Consider the following 17896-nt stretch of genomic DNA (forward strand, 5'->3'; position numbering starts at 1 on the left):
CTAGCAGGTGTTAGCCAGATTACACACTGCAGGAGCCCACCCCAGCACGGATGTCTGCTTGCCTCAAACACACTCGAGGTTCATCCCTCTATCTCCTAGTGGGTGAGGCCTGATGTGCTGGGCTGCGCATACAAGAGGTTATCCGCTCCGAGGCAGATGAATGTCGACGTGTGGCGGCGTTTGCGCATGAGGGCTTGCATTGTTGGTAAAAAGAGGAGCGTGACCAGAGTCTGCTGTGGATATAATTAATAGGCCACATGCGACTGCACCAAATGTGTCACAGTGAGGGGAAATCAATCGATGGAATCTGTCGAATAATGGAATAAAGGGAGTGTGCGTCTGCGTGCGGGGAAAAGGGGGAAGGTCCATAAAATAGAGAAAGAACGGACATGAATCACGGGAAATGGGACAGGGACTGTGCGTGAATGTGAAAAAATGTTGCCCAGAAGATGGAGATAGAAGCTTTGCCCCGAATGCTGTAGCGTTGATTCTTTGGCTCGCCACCCATGTAGAGAACGTGCTGTCTTCCCGGGGCCCTAACCAGGCAGCCGCCCTGTTTGTACGGAGTGCATATCTAAGTTTGAAGGCAGGGGAGGAAATCACTGTAGATAAGAGCTGGATAGAGAGCTTTGTGTTGGACAGACTGGCAGCACACTGAGAGATGCAGCCTGTCACCAGCTGCATGGTCCTGCGATTGTGTGTGTGCATGCGTGTGTGTGCGTGTGTGTGGGCCACATCCAGGCACAGTCGCTGATAGTGCTGCCAGGCGCCAGACACCCATAGATGAGACAAGGAGCGTTATCACAGACCGCTACTGCCGTTGCCCTTGGACGTCTTATAAACACAAGCACATTTGCATTCATCCGTACTTGCAAATAATGTAATATAGTATAGCATGTTCCTGCATGAAAATGTGTTGAAGCTCAGGATGCACGTTTTCTTTCCTCACTTGCTAACTCTATCCAAATATAGGAGGTGTTTTTAATGTTATGTCTATAGAAATGACCATCTCAAAATCTTAATTGATAATTATAGGTTATAAAAGATGATTATTTGTCAACATCACATTTCCAAAGTTAAGTTAAAGAGATGCTGAAGTTCTGTAGGCGTTTTCAACCTTACTTGATATCTAAATTATATGTGAAGTTTATGCTTTTAAAGACACATTTTTCCTCCTGTTTTCCAGGTTAAGTCATGTGACATTTGAGAGTTGAGCTGTAATTGGTTGTTACCTGAGCCCTGAGCACATGTGATGTCATTTTTACGAAAGAGCTACTGGAAAAATTATGTATTAAAGGGCCTAGACCATAATATTTTTACACTCTCCAGTTAAATATACTGTACGCATATAAATTACAATTGGCACATTGGAAGTTTAATTTCTTAGTAAATATGAGTTTTTTTTAGTACTGACATTCCTAACCAGATAGTAAAACATATCGTTGGCTGGCCTGCTTCTCACAGGGTGGCTGCCACGCCCCCTTTATGATGTCGTTCAATCCCACTCGTTTCAGATCCCACTCAATGACACACATTCCTCCTATCAAATTGGTCCCTGTGGAAAGACAGTATTCTTAACAAAAGTTCTGCCTGGGCGTGACATGTCCATCTGTGTGCTCCCAAACACACGTTTTAACCCCTTTGGCATTTTCTACAGTAAAACGTAACTAATAATGAAATCGGTGCAAAATCTCTCCTCCTCCACTCCGGAAACAAAACAAAACTAAAAGATGTGGATAAGGTCAGGATGTAGTGACTCTTTCATGGGCGGTATGGGGACGGTGTAGAGAAAGTATGAATTTCTTCTGTCGTCAAGCTTTTTGACCTGCTCAGGCAGGACTGGTGTGACAGTTTTAAGCAAGGAATGCGTAGAAATGCATCTGTGAAGGAAAATAACACTTTGAGGGTGTTTAAGGTGAGAAATCAACATTGTAGCATGGTTAACAGCTACAAAATGTCGACTTTCCACGATGAGGCCCCCTGTAAATCGTACGCAGTTATACTTGAACAAAAGTTCTTTATCACATTAGTTGTATCCAAAATATTAACAGGTATCAGAACCATACCTTAAAATATGACCGTTTGCTGACCCGATTCTGACTTTAACTTTCAACTTTTGCATGTTTTGAAAAAGGCAACCAGCTTCAGTTTCATATCCAATCTTCAACTCAATCTGCTGGGTCAAATCATGAATCCAAGCTTGTGTAAAAGTAACCCAATCTGCACATCATTCAAAACTACCCAGTGAGCAGGTTATGAAAACAAGGAAGCAGCAATCCAACGTGGTATATTGTTGAATAACTTGGGCCAAGCACTCGCGATGGTAAAACAGCAAGTGGAAGAGGTGTTGTTATTTGGTCTGAGGAACTTGCACCCGGACCGGAGCTTGTCTGATTTGTGTAACCGCCCTCGCTGCCTCCCTCTAGTAAACAGTCCATTAGCGTAGCGCTCCAAGGTAAACATATTTACTGGCTGGTGACGACTTGCCAGTGTGGCTCGTCGAGCCCTGTGGCAGAGGGGATTTCATTAAGCGGAGGGCAGGGGGAGAACGAAGGAAATTAATGTGCCATTCAAGATGATTTCTTTGTTTCCCATCAACATGATCACAGACAGGCCGCAGGGAAGAGATGATTTACGCACACAAAGGAAAGAGACAGGCAGAAAGAGGGAGCGAGAGCAAATATCAAAAGGCTCCCAGTGCGTGAAATGTCTTCCTTTCGGTTAAATTAAAAAAAAAAAAAACTTGTTGGGATTCTTGTTATGGCTTGGAGAGCTGAAATTGTCTTCAATTGGAAAAGCTTTCTTGTTTGTCATAAAGAAAAGGAAGCGTCGCAAAAGCACCGACAGGCTCAACATTCTAATGCATTTTTATTCTCCCACACGGTAATCCGACCGATGCAGCGATGTCCGGAAGTCTCATTCAGAAACCTTTATCAAAAAATGCTTTTTTTTTTGTTTTGTTTTGCTGGCAGGCTGTTGGTTGTCATTCGTTTATTACTGCGCTTCACAAGTTAATTGTCAGATTGCCGTATTTTTCGGACTGTATACCCGACTTTTTCCTCATGTTTTCAGCCTTGCGGCTTATAGTCCAGTGCGGTTTGATTGTGGTTTTTTTTTTGTTTGTTTGGTTTGTTTTTTGTTTTGTTTTTGCTAGCCACTAGCAAGCAAATGTGTGTATCTGTTCAAGGTGTCAATTTATGGAAGAACTATCAAATAAAACGGAAAAGATGTGAATCAATGGCTGAAAACAATATATTACTAAAAAAAACAAACAAAACAAAAAAAAAAAAAAAAAAATATATATATATATATATATATATATATATATATATATATATATATATATATATATATATATATATATTCATATATTTAATACTATAAAATTTTAGGTATATTTGTGATGGGTAAATTTTATATACAGTCCAGGGTATATGTGATTTTATTTATGTATTTATGAATGATGTAGAATGTGTTATTGGGTTAACTAAGATAAGCTATCAAACAAAGGGAGACAAAAAAAGATGCTATTGAAGTGTTGCTTTCGATTTTGAACTGCTATTTAACTAACAGATATCCATCCATCCATTTTCTATAAATATGTTGGGATCAAACATGCAGGCATCTTCAGTCTGTTGAAGAGTGGATGTTGCTGTTGGCAGATAATTACAAAAAAAATAAATGATAAACTTCATTTACCATCTTTTTGCGGAAAGACCTGACGTCATTACTGGCGGTTTATAGTCTAGTGCGGCTTATCCGAGACAAAAATCTTTTTTTTTTTTTTTTTTTTTGCCTATATTTTGGTGCTGTGTCTTATATACCAGTGCACCTCATAGTCCGGAAAATACGGTAGCTTCAATTCACTTTTGGAAGATTTTTTGTTCTTCTTGTTGGATTTATTTGAGTGATTAGTTTGCAGGAAAATATGATGGGCAGTACTGTTGTATAAGTATAGCACAAAATGTTCTGCGCTGTCATGAATCAAAATTCTGTGATTGCCAGGCAGCAAGTAGCCCATCCGTCCATCCATCCATCCATCCATCCATCCATCCATCCATCAATCCATCCATCGCTGCATTGAGAACAATAATGTTGCCAAGATCAAATGATAAATGCTGAGGCCTCGATGTTCTTTTGACGACTGCTCAGCGGCACGCCCCGATTTCCCACAATTCATCAGTCATCAATTCCACACACTCAACATGATTCACATTCACAACAATCAAATTAGAAATCGTTATGTCCCTCCCAAAGTAAAAACAAACCACATTCACTCATACCTCATACCTAAGTGCTTTCCTGATCGGCAATGCTAAAATGACAACCGACTACAAAATAGCGCAAAATCAACTGTAGATCATAACACAGACGGAAAGTATCAAGTGACATGGTAACATCAATATTTATTGGATTTCTTTTGGTTGCATGGCACTTTGCGAGTGATGTGCCGGGTTAGCTAGGCTGCATTTAAATTAACTCAGTACACTTTCCATTCGCACACAAAAACACATGTACGCACAGAACACACACCCACTTTCAAATGCCCGGCTGGTTTGTGTCGTCGGTGACCTTAGACAGTGGAGCAGGTGTTTAGGATATGATAACATCATGACAGAGAGCACAGGTGCGACAACACACAGACAGGAAGGACACACACACACACACACACACACACACTCACACACACACACACACGCATGCAGCCTTTTGTTCGCTGGCTAAAAGACATACAAAATATTCCACTATAACGAAATAATGTTTTTGAAATAATGTTATTACTACACATTGAGACATTACCAAATGTTATTACATTCACCATTGTGCAGTATTTTGTCCAATCCTTTGATCTTTGCATCAAAGGCATTCACATTAAAGGAAAAGCATTGAATGAATCCACCAGGGAGCTGAAATTACACCCACGTGGTGACAACATGTCAAAGTTCAAAATGGCACGGCTACTTGAGTTGTCACACTAGCAGGGGTGTGCCATCCATTGGCTCAAATGTTGCGGGAATGATGTGAAAGAAAATTATAATAATAACCACGTCTCACAATTCTTTTTGATTTAAAAGTTTTTTTTTGTTTTTTTTTAAGAATTTAAAACTGCTAACATGCTGTGCTGTACATTTACTTGCCAACAGTTTTTTTAATGCATAGATGAAATAAATACATTTATTTATTTTTTATTTTGTATTCATTCATTAACAAACATTAAAAAATACTTCATTAAAAATGGGTAATCAAATAATTAATTGTTTCTGGAAATTATACATTCATAAAAGAAATTTTATGTTCAGTAAATTATTCAATTTCATTTTTGTAAAAAGCCAGCTTCTCCCCTATATTCGATCCAACTTGTCACGTGCCACCATTGGTTACCTGTCCAGTTAATTTTTTATTCCTCTACTCTGATCCCCCAAAACACTTTCTGTGGACAACTATTTATTCAGAGTTATTTTGTTTTTATAACAGGTCTGAGATTTTATGTTGTCAATTTTTTGGGGACAAATATTCATTATTAATTAAATTATTGATTTATTTTTGTGAACAGTAACCCCCAAACAGCATAATTTATGTTTCTTAGGACATGTTTTAGTGTTTAGTGTCTAGTGTTTCGTGTGATTGTTTCCTTGTGGACCAAAACAAATGAAGTTCGAAAGGGTCTAAAGTTGAATAAATCCGACACTGGTGGCATGTTCTAAGTCTTTTTTATTTTTATCAAACTCAAAAATGCTTTGCACTGGTTAAGGAGTACTTGGCTGAAAAGATATTTCACAGGGGTACATCACTGAAAAATGATTGAGAAGCACTGTATTAGGCTATATGACTAGGCTGAACATTAGAGATACATGCATAATGATTTTAGTAAAAATATGTTGCTCTTTTACTTAGGATTATGCAGTATTGACAGTGGATCTTAATGTGAAGATATACCTGATGATGGTGTTCTTGGCTTGCATTATCAAAGTGGAAATTTGACATGGGCGTGGAGCGAATGGAGGTACAAGTGAACTTCTGCGAAAGGGAGAGACCTCTCTATCTGCACCATCATGTGGAGAGAAGTAGTACAGCAAGCGACTCCATTGACATTCCACCCACAATGTAATCCTCTTCACGCAGATGTGAGAAGGCAAGAAGATGATATTCACTGTGGGGGGGAAAAAAAGAAAATGTACATGCGCCGTTCTTGATTTGTCCACTCACGCCCGTTGTCCAATCCCATACTTGAAGGCATGCATAAATAGTTTCTGTGGGGCTTTCACAACATGAAAAGATGTTCAGGAGCCGCATTTGTATTTATTTGTAGATGCTCCAGCGCGCAAGTGGGGTGATGGTTTGTTGATACCACGCAAGGCCCAGGTAGAGCCTTGATAAGGAGCGATATGCAGACAGCCAATGTTTTGTCTTTCTCATCAAGCATGGCAGAGAGGATTTTCGGAGAGGCTGCACTGGCAGATGGGAGATTGTTCCTTCATGGATATTGTCTGTGAAACGCCTCGGAATATGTCAGCTTTATCTGTGTTAGAACATACCGAACATTTTTGCATGCGATACCGAGCTACCGGAGCTATAGCCTCTCCCATCTGTGCCGTTGCAAACTATATCTCCGTCCTGCAGCATCCCGCCACACAATACCGAAATAACTCCGCTGATCAGGGGAAGTGCCGCCACATTGCCAAGTTTGGGGAAAATGTCTGAAACGCTGTGATATTGAGACGTGGTGCTGCAAGATAGATTATGTAGTATCGTTGAGCTGTGTTTTATCCCACCATTCCCGCATTCCTTGCTCTCTATCTCATACACACACAAGCTGACACACATAATCGTTTCCCCCTCATTCCGTACAAGAGGTGTGAAAGGCAAATGTATGCTCGCCTTCATCATAGACAAAATAGTGAGGTCATGAGAGGACTGACGATGATCTAGCACCACACAGGATCAGGCTCGTTCAGTTTCATGTATGCGGATAGCATACATCCCTTGGCAAAAGTGCATTGAAAAAAAAGTTTTTTTTTCTCTTAGCCTTCTCATAAAACATGCAAAATGCGCAGGTGCACAGGGTATTATGCTTTGACATCGTACACCAAGATGTACGAGTAATATGGCGGTTGAACTAGGCCGCCAAGCAACTTTGTAAAGCCCCGTTTTTTTCGCTTTTTCCCAGTGACTCTCCTCTAAGCTTGGTTGCAGTTTGCAGACTTAAAAAAATGAGTTAATTTTGAGAGGCAATGCGTACCTTCCAGAATGTTTTTACCGCGTGAAAGCCCCAAGTAGAAAACATGTCCGACGAACTATTTCTAATGAAAGTTCCTTTATGATTCGGCTGAAAAGAACAACTGTGACCTCAATACCGTAAACAACTCCAAGCAAGCACACACACTGGGACGAGATGAGGAGGCTGTTAAAAAAAGCTTGGAAACTTAAGATTCTTTTACTCTACTAGGATTCACTAGCGCTGTTATAGTGCTGTATGTAAGCTGAAAATGCCATTTACTGCCACCTATAGCATGGGAGGATATCGGCTGACAGCGGGGCAAGCTGCACTGAGTATAAAATGCTGCAAAACGCGTGCCAGCAAGCTTCCGCACGTCTCGTATCCACACGGAGCGTTCATACGTCAAACATAAACCAGATATCAGTGATTAACTGTAAAAAAAATAAAATAATTTCCCTCCCTTTATCAAACAATATATTTTTCAAGCTGAAAATGAAGAAAACATTTGTTTTCAATAATTTGCTTGCTGTTTTGTGTTGGCATACCGGCATCAGAGGTTGATAATTTTCCAAAGTATAAGTACATGTTTGTGCTATCATCATAGAGGTATTGAGAAATTTTTAAAAATCTGAGGATGAATCTTGCTGAAATGCTAAGCATTTAGACATGCATATGCCTCTTATTGATTAATTATCAAAATAGTTTTTCAATTAATTTGTCAATTAATTAGTTGTATATATATACATATATACATATATATATATATATATATATATATATATATATATATATATATATATATATATATATATATATATATATATATATATATATATATATATATATATATATATATATATATAAAGAGTGTGTGTGTGTGTGTGTGTGTGTGTGTGTGTGTGTGTGAGAGAGAGAGCGAGAGAGAGAGAGAGAGAGAGAGAGAGAGAGAGGGATGAGAGAGTATATCGAGAGGGATGGATATATCACTGCAAAACTGGATTCTGTTTTGAGTTTCTGTCCCAATTCTTCTGTCTGATGCCCGTTCAAAAGTACTAATGAAAGCCTATTGTAAAAGGCAGGCTGTTAACTTCCAATCCCTGTCACATTGAAAGGGGTCAGGGCGGAGGCCGTGTGAAGGAGATGCAGCAACCCGCTCGCTGATCAAGCGTCGTCAGTGTTTGAGTATCTTATCGAGGCTGTTGCCAACTCAACCTGCCTCAATTGACTTTGTGTGTGGGGATTAGAAAAGGACCATGGCAGCTGATTATTTGGGTGAGTGAGTGGCTCTGTGTAAACAAACATTGCAGGCTTTACCGTTGTCTCACTCTCAACACGGTTGGCTGGACCATGAAAAAACACACACAGACAACACTTCTTCAGATAGAATGTCAAAATTAAGTCAAGTATTCCTATTATGCCCACTTCATATAATTATTTGTTTTAAAACAGACTTTAAAAGATGTAGCACAATGTCCATGCTGCAGACACTCTTACAAACCGTATTTGTTTTGTCACCTATTGTGTGTGAGTCTGGAACATATCCAACAACATAATTGGGGTTCATGAGATATAAGCTTTGAAGAGCTGTTTGAATACAACCACTCAGCAATAAAAAGGGGGTGCTCGGTGTATCGTGGGAACTTTACTGTCAATCTTGGCCGAAAGTGACATAACTCAGGGATTACTCATGTGCTCTCGCTGACTGTCCAAAAAAGACTCAACTGAAGAGTCGACTCCCCGTCACGAATGTAAATAATGTACTGTTATTCAAGTTTATACGAATGATGGTATTGGCATGTATACAGATGAGCAGAGACATATTGAATAAAAATAAGGTTGTATTGATTAACTATATGAGCCCTATTTTCATGCGCAGTGCAAGCTTAGTGCATAGCGCAGTATGACTGCGCGTGTGGAGTTTTCTTTGCAGTATTTCCACAGACCTGCACTGTTAGAATATGCGTTTGCGCTATTGTGGGCGTGAACACAGCCATCTTGCTTCTTGGCCCAAAAATTGGCTCCTTTCATTTCCCTTCAAAGGTGAGCAGTCTACATGGCGTATGATGAAATTGACTCGCTGGAGTCAATACAGGAGTTGAACATATTCATGACAGCCACCACGCAGTTCCATGAATATCTGCGTGCTCCCAAAGTTTTGGGATTTTGATATGCTAATACATGACAGCAGTTAAATTCTTGTGACTAGTGTCATATCAGTTATATTTTATTTTATTCAGATATAATTAGCAAAGAACACTTTACAACAGTACTTTCTCCCACTCCTATTGAGCATATTAACTTCTGCTTCTAGATGCAATTTATTACCACCTTTTATCATTTAATGTTTTTTTTTTTTTATGTGAGGCAAAAACATCTTGATGGTATCTTTAATAACAGTAGAGTGAGATCCAAAGGAGCTAATTTACCACAGCTGCAGCTGGAGTTTAGCCTAACACATAAATGTAAACCACACAGCTGCGACTGTAGCCAGCCACAGTTAATGCTAGCAACAAAGATGCTAATGTAGTGCAAAGCTCTTTGTGCTGGCTCGCAAACTTAACTTGTGGACACCCCGTATCTGAACAAGTCTGCAATGGACAGGATTGAAGATATTTTATTTTAATATCAATTTTATTTTTTGGGTGTGAAGGACAAAAGAAATCAATACTATTCCTCTGAATGATCAAAACTAAAGGTTGCAGCTAGCAGTTGGCACTCATCTCATGTCCATCCATCCATTTTCTAGAGCCGCTTATCCTCACAAGGGTCGCAGGCTTGCTGGTGCCTATCCCAGCTGACTTCAGGCAGGACACCCTGAACTTGTAGTCTCAAATACAGCAGGAGATAAATGGTTACAATTGCATCTGTTAAATAAATAAATCTGTCTGTTTTTTTTTCTCAGGTTTTTAGGTAAAATTAAATAAATGGATTGGTCAATTACAGATTTTCTGGAATTACTCGCTCAATTATTTTTTTTTCAATTTTTGACAGCACTCCTTTTTGCAACAGCAAAGTCATCCTTTACATCAGAGCCTTTCAGTTTGAGGTTAGTGCCAGCACAGGGAGTGAGATTGAGGAGTTCCCATGAAAGAGCCGCAAAGTTTGCAGCATCCCCACATATCCATTCCAGATGCCGGCTAGACTCGCTGGAGCCGAGGGCCGTCAAACTGGGGGCTGGATGGAGTTGTCTTTTCCTCCAGGTGTGATGCCTCACGCCGAGTCCCCCACATGTTCCCGTGCCCTTGCACAAACACGCAAGGGGAGGCGACAGCGCCGCTAGGGCCGCCTCCCCGCGTTCCACTCATCTCGCGGCCGCCTCTCACGCGGCCCACCCAACCGAGCAGCCACCCACCCAAGCGGCCGTCTCCTCGGGATGCAAGCGCATACGCGAAGCCTTCCTCCTTTGAGCGCTAATCTCTTATTTCATGCGTTTCCCACTCGTGTCAGAACTCATGTCCCCTTCTGCGCTTGAACCCTTTGACGAGGGGTTAGGCTCACACTGCTGCAGGACAGTTGTTGCTCTAGTAACCGGACCATGTTCCGCACTAATGTAGGACGTATTGAGCTTGTCATATTTCAAGCCTGGTCAGCTTTCGGACAATACACCATCAGGGAGTGTCGGGTGGAGAAAGAAAACAGAAGCGGTGCTGTTTTGTGTTTATTTTCCAGATGAATGTATTTTTCCAATAAAAGTGAGCAAAATTGGGTCCAGCGAGCTCACACACTTTTGCAGTTTTACTTTCACAAGTTAATTCTTCCATGGCAAATCAATCCCCCCCCCATTTTACATGAATTCCACCTACACTTTTAAGACTTTTCCATGGCTGGAACAGATAGATGCGGTCAGGGCAAACATTATTTGCAAGCCCACACAAAATATGTTGCCTCATGGCTCGAGCTGGACGACATCCAGTTTCGGCATAACTCTTATTTATGGGAACAAGGCACCAATGTTCTTCATTTCTTTGACTGAGGACTGTCTCTACTCATTAATGTTACAAGCAGAAATAAACTGCCTGAATGTTTCGAAATGAGGGAAATCTGTTCACTATAAATCAATTTAAGACTTTTGACATGGATTAAAACTCATGAACGTTTTTTTTTTTACAGAAAGTACACCTTGTTAAAACATTTATAATATTTCACACTAGCATGCTAGCTGAATTGCATCAACCACAGTCACAAAGCAAAGATGTTATTGACAAACATTAAACCAAAACATGAAGCTCTGAAGCAAAATATAAACTGTCATTAATGAATTGAAAACACAAGTCGTAGTTACAGTCTCAAATATCAGCATGGTGAGTTCCCATACAGACCTGTGTGTGAGTGAGTATGTGTGTGTGTGTAGACCTCTGTTATCATAACTTTGCTAAGATTCTTTGAAATTTCCCACGGGCCAAAGTCCGTAAATGATTTCCTCATGTTCAAACCTTTTTTTTCCTATTCAAATTAAACACAAACACTTACGATTCATCCTGTTAAATACTCAGAAAAAAACAAAATCAAAGTATACACTCTATCTATCTATCTATCTATCTATCTATCTATCTATCTATCTATCTATCTATCTATCTATCTATCTATCTATCTATCTATCTATCTATCTATCTATCTATCTATCTATCTATCTATCTATCTATCTATCTATCTATCTATCTATCTGCTAAATATATTAAGGTCATGATTATCAAAGGTTCAAATTAAAAAATAAGGGACTATAGTAGATGATGCGCACTGCTGAAAATGAATGTGCCAAAACTTTAAATGCGCTTTTCTCAAAAAACAAGATTCATGCCTGAACACAGTCAGACCTTAACGTCACCCGTATTTGTTATTATCAAGTCACTTTTGTGAGTCACCAGAAACAAAATCCAAAATCAATGTCTTTACCCCCTGCGTCTAAGTCATGACACATATGATCCAACTTTCCTCGCCAAGAAAGTTGCTTGTCTGTTTCTCACTCACTAATTGAAAGAGACACGTCTAATCTGCTTCCCATTTCACCTTCATAGTCTATTAGTTGTCATGGTGGCAAAACTGTATGCACTAACAGGCATGGTCATTGAGATGGAAGCTAACAGCTGCTAGCATTTATAATACCCTTTCTTCTAGTTGTCTGCCTGTGTTTTACATTGCAAGTCTTCATGTTCAATACATATATTTTTTTGCTTCATATTGAATATCTTAATACTGGGAGTTTAAATCAGAATTAGAGAAAGTGAGAGACTAAGCGCAATCAGCACTTTCATCTCTTAAGCCATAGTGAAACAAACAAACAAACAAAAGACCTCACTTGGTTGTTTAGTGTCATCCCTGCATTATTATCCCAAGGCATTGGCACAACTGTTACAAATAGTGATGACCAAAATGAATCCAAGGTTTAGCTGCTGTTTGTATCGTTGCATATTGTTTCATCATTGATTAACATAGAGGCAGGATGATGAAGTAATGGTTACCGCTGCTCAAGCTCTTGGGATTTTTTTTTTTTTTTTGCATTCATGACAGGTGTCTTAACTCTTTTAGCGCCAAGTGAGCAAATGTTCACTAATCGACATTTAGATTATGTCTTGATCTCCTCGCATTTTCAAGTTACAACCATTTGAAGTTGTGATATCAAAACTGAATATTAAAACAAAACAAAAACAACATACATGCCGTAAAGGGTCAGGGTCTGGCTGAGGAAGTAAAAGCAACATTTTTTTTGTGGTGTTCATGGGTAGGAATCTTATTCCGCGCAGTCAGTTCATACTGGTATTTTTCATCATGTTTTTTTTTTGTTTGTTTTTTGTGACAGAAGTCACATTTTTCTCATGCCCTTTTCTGTTGAACTGTTATTGTTTCAGTTATACACTATAGGTTGTATTTTATACTAGAGAGTTCCCAAATAAGAGTACCAATGGGGGTATGTGAAGGCACTTCACATTTTACAGCTAATCTGCAGTAATTAATGTTTTTTTTTTTTTATGCCATGGCAGGATTAGTACATTTGTCTTTTCAAATTAAAAGCAAATCCATTGGAACATGAAGGAACATATTGCTTCTTAACTGCCTCATAGTGTCTGCTTTACAAGATGATAGTTTACAAGACGATTATTTAGCAACATTTTGCACATCTTCGTTAGTGCTGTGATTCTTTTTGGAGTCAGAAGTATAATAAAATACATCTACATACAACACATCAAATGTAATTTTAAAGCCGGGTAAATCAGATATGGATGGCACTGTACCCTGTTTTTATTGTTTTTTTTTTTTTTTTTCTAAAATGCTTTGTACTGGTTCAGGGGTACTTGGCCAGAAAAAAAAAAAAAAAAAAAAACATTTCACAGGGGCTACATCATTGAAAAAAAAACACAGTTTTGTTATGACACGCGGATGCTTATAATTACTTAGTTCTGTGACGCCGTAGAAAAACACTGGGTCCCTTGTCAAAGGCAAACTACTTTTTGGCATCTGAATGTGAACGAGGCAAGAGTTACTCTCACGTCCTTGCATCTCTTTCGTGCCGGACCCAGAGAGGGTCCCGCTACGAGCCGTCGTCCTCTCTGTAAACACATGCGGATAATGTGTGTACGGGGTTATCCGAAAGCCGTCCCGCTCGGCTCCTCAACGCCTCATTACCCCCGCTGCCTACTTCCATCGCACCAAAGTGGGGTTGGGCTCCCCTTTCCAGAGCCTGGCCTCGTCAAGGTGACCCCACATGCCCCAGGACGGCAGAATAGCAGAGCATTGTTTGCTTTTATTGTACCTCGGCCACTATATGCTATAAGCGGTGCATGAGGCCTGTCTCATTTTTCAGCGCACAGCTGCCCCGACATCAGGCCGGGCGAAGGTGACCTCCCTCCCCAGCCGAAAGTCCAAACGGCGCCAAGTTGACTTAAATCCCGGCGATGCGAGCGCGGGAGCATTTCTGAACAGACTGTTGTTGTTGCGCTATATAGCAATTAAAGGCATGATTAAAGCTCCGCTTTAGCATCTACAGTATGCGGACATATGCAGACGCAAATGTAACAGTTGTTGCTGAGTAATTGTAGCAGACTGCATGCTGTTTGAGCCCCTGTGCTCTGGCAACAACAGACTGACCAGAAACACACCATTAACTGTACGGCTCATCCTTTTTCATCCTTGCGGACATCCATCTCCATTTCTTGCTCATTCTCACACCGTCCAGCCGTCCATCCATCTCTCAATTCATCTCATTTGTCTCCCCCTCTCTCCACGTGGCTTCCTGTCACCCCCTCCCTACTCTCACACAGGACAGATTGGGGACTGGTGATGGCGGTGCAGAAGATGAGCGAGGAGCTATTTATCCCAGACGGATCAGGAGGTGTGTGACGGAGGTGTGGACGGTTGCTGCAGGTCAGTGACGTTGGCAGGCGCCAGGCAGGCCGGCCCACATGGCTCAGGGACTGTGGGACTACAGACAGATGGCACCTGGTGGGTGACAAACAATTAACAAACCAACAAGAATAGCTGGATCGGCAGCATACCCACGAGCGCCGCACATAGCGAGAGAACGGATGCATCTGTGCTCGGAAGACTTTTTCGCTCTTTACTTTTTCCCCTCTTCCCGACTTGTTTTTGTGCATTTGGTACTTACCCCAACGTTTTCTCAACACACACGCACACACAAAAGCCCTCTTGTTGTCATATCGCTATAGAACCGTCTAAATAAAGCCACGCAGAACATATGCGGCTAGCATATGTTTCTGTTTATTTCGGTGCACTTTGGAGGGAGCGTCATTTCAACGTTACATTTGATAATTACTTAGATGTGGAAAGTTCTGAACTAACTCAACTAACTAAACCGCAAAATATTTACATCCATCCATATGTATGCGCGCGGGGTTTTGATTCAGTGCCATCCAATATCCGTGCTGGTATAGATTAATTAGGCCTCCAGTGTCATTCACATGCAAAAATACCCTTTTAGCTTATGTTCACACAAAAACAAATGAGAAAAAATGTTTGCAGTCAAAAAAAAGTTCCTTTATAGGTGACAGCAGGTGGAAACATTTCCAAATGCTACTGCGTGTTTGTTCGACCGATGATAGGTGATGTCATCTTTTAGTTGCTTTGGTATACTGTAGAGCTGCAGCGGTAATCAAATTAATCGATAATTCTTCTTGATAATCAAGTAATTGTTTAGAGAAAATTGTTCAAGTCTTCAGAAATTCAGCCTCTTGACTGCATCACGTAACGTAGTCATCGAGTTTTTTTCTAGTCCTTCGTAAAACATAATTGCATTTGTATTGAACTAAAATGAAACATTTAAAAACATCTACTCTGGTTTTTGACGTTACAGATCAAAAAAGGGTGAATGTTCAATTTATCGTTTCATGCTAATAAAGATTTGGTAAGTAATGTAGGAGCTTAAGAAAAGTAAAAACACCATACATTATGCAATTTTGGTTTTGCCTATAAATTACTTTAAGTGATATGTTGGGTTTGGAGTTTAATTGTGAACAGCCACTTGAGCATTTCTACACTGAAAATTGATGCATTCCCAGCTTTTTTTTTTCTTTTAATAGCCAATTGTTTTTCCATTAACTGAAATAAACAAGTTCAAAACACTTCTGCCTTGAGACCTTTTTAAAAATGCTTGGGATTTTAAAACTTTAAAATGGCTTTGTCATTGTAAACAACTGAGGTCATATCTGATTCAATTATAATTTAATTATACTTGAGCTGATTTACCTTTACATATTTTCATGTTATCTACAGGACACGGAAACACTTCAGGGTCAACGTGAGAATTTAACAGGCAATCTGCAGGTATCGGCAAGTCTAATTTCTTTTTTTTTGTTGTTTGTTATAGTGCCGTGACAGGACGATTACTTTTGTTTCCTTTCCAAAGAAGAGCAAATTAATTGGAACGTGAAAAAATTACTAATTGTCTTAGACTCTTTTGTTTTATACAGATGCACACTGTCATTATGACACAACTTTCCGGCAAACAATGAGGACATTTAAAATAGAGATGTTACACTGTCTCTGGAGTGGCTGGACAAAGTACTGTATGCTTAGTGATAGCACAACAAAAGTAGTTCCAAAGTTTAATGTATCAGATGCGGATGTCACAGCGCTTTGTTTTAAGTCTTTTTTAATTGTTTGTTTTTCATCCAATAAGCCTTTGCACAGATTAAGGGGTACTTGCCTTGAAAACTATATCACAAGGGGTTACATCACTGGAAAAAAAGTTGAGAATAACTGATTTAAAAAGCGCCCGGTAGGAAGTTGTGTTCTTTGAATTAATTTTTAAAGTTGATAAAAATATATATGTCTGCTTCTCATTGGAAATAAAACAAAAAATCCCTTGACCTCAGAAAAATGTAACACGTATGTTCAAAAAGTACGCCATTTGTATCCGTTTTCATCTCGTGTCAACAAACTGTAAGAAACATCTCTTTTAAGAACCGCGGGCAGCTGTCGGGAGGAACCATATTTCTGATGGCAAACTTTGCAAGCGAACGTCCATCAGAGTGTGTGTCATGTAGGAATTATGACTTTGGACTCGCACCGGTCTGAGAGTGTGTGAACACATCTGGAGTCTAGACTTAGTGGCTCTGTGGGCAGGGTCCTATCTACGAGCAGCATCGCGTCCGGAGACCGGCCATGTTGACATAGGTGGCACATGCATCTGTTTCAACATTCAGCACACACACACACACATGCTGTTGGACGCATTAATCGTCCGCAGAGAGCTGGAAGTGGTGGTGAGAGTGAGAGACAGCATGAAGAGGGAGGGGCAGCGCAAGTAACCAAAAGCAAATGATGCTTCACCATAAATCTTCCATTTTAGTTGTTGCATCAGGATATTAACAACATGTGTGTATGTTATTGTCTTTATCCTCAAGTGGTTTTAACATTTGCGGCTTTGTGTGTGCGTTTGTGTGCTTGTCAGACAAGATGTAATGAATTTTCTCTGGAGGAGTTATGGTTAATCATGAAAGTGGCCCAACTGTAGTCATGAGGGGATGTGTGAGGATTTGAGTACTGCATTACTGGAAATGCATGCAGGAGGAGCTTTTAGTGACCCCAGATAGGTGGATTTTAATATCACAGCGCTGACACGCTAACTCTATGGAATGTCAATATGAAGGCATTATAGTGGACATATATGCATATACATTAAGTGATTCCCATGAGAAATTAGCCATAATGGTTTGCAAAATAAGCCAATGTTACGCAGAATTAGAACCACGGTGGCTGGGTGAGCTCTGTGACAAATTGCAAATGAATGCATGTATGCACTGAAATTCACTTATTAAGATTTAGTTCAATTTTGTCCATAGCAACAATGGTGACTCGAAGGAGAAATTTTGAGTTGAATTTGGTCAGTCACTTTTGTTCTTATAGGGCAAGGAATGTGTAGAATGTAATCACACAAAACATGAATGTCTATTTTATACAGCTCAATAGACATATTTTTTAAAATCTGGCTAATGAATAAGATTATTATCTGTACACGTTGTATAAGTACCTAAAAGTGTATCCTTTTTAACATTAACAAAATAAATTGGAGAAGGACTGGTTTTAGGATTAGGGTTAAAAAAAAAGGAATGCATAGGGTTAGGGTTAATGTTAGGGTTAGGGTTAAACATGTATTTATACACAAATACACAAAAAGGTAGACTAAGTTGACTTTAAAAATATAAAAATATACGGGCAAAAATA

The 17896-nt window shown here is 39.8% G+C and overlaps 1 long non-coding RNA gene across 1 annotated transcript in view; it reads left to right on the forward strand.

Annotated features, from left to right (window-relative positions):
- LOC148412841 (uncharacterized) overlaps nt 1–14831 on the forward strand; it is a 52571-nt gene extending 37740 nt beyond the window's left edge. The window contains exon 4 of the long non-coding RNA XR_015867841.1: nt 14476–14831. This is a non-coding gene — a long non-coding RNA (uncharacterized LOC148412841). The remainder of the gene's footprint in view (nt 1–14475) is intronic.
- Nucleotides 14832–17896: the final 3065 nt, after the last annotated feature.

This window comes from Hippichthys cyanospilos, chromosome 14, assembly GCF_059441005.1.
Source record: "Hippichthys cyanospilos isolate Australia breed blue-spotted pipefish chromosome 14, RoL_Hcya_1.0, whole genome shotgun sequence".
Taxonomy (NCBI): domain Eukaryota; kingdom Metazoa; phylum Chordata; class Actinopteri; order Syngnathiformes; family Syngnathidae; genus Hippichthys; species Hippichthys cyanospilos.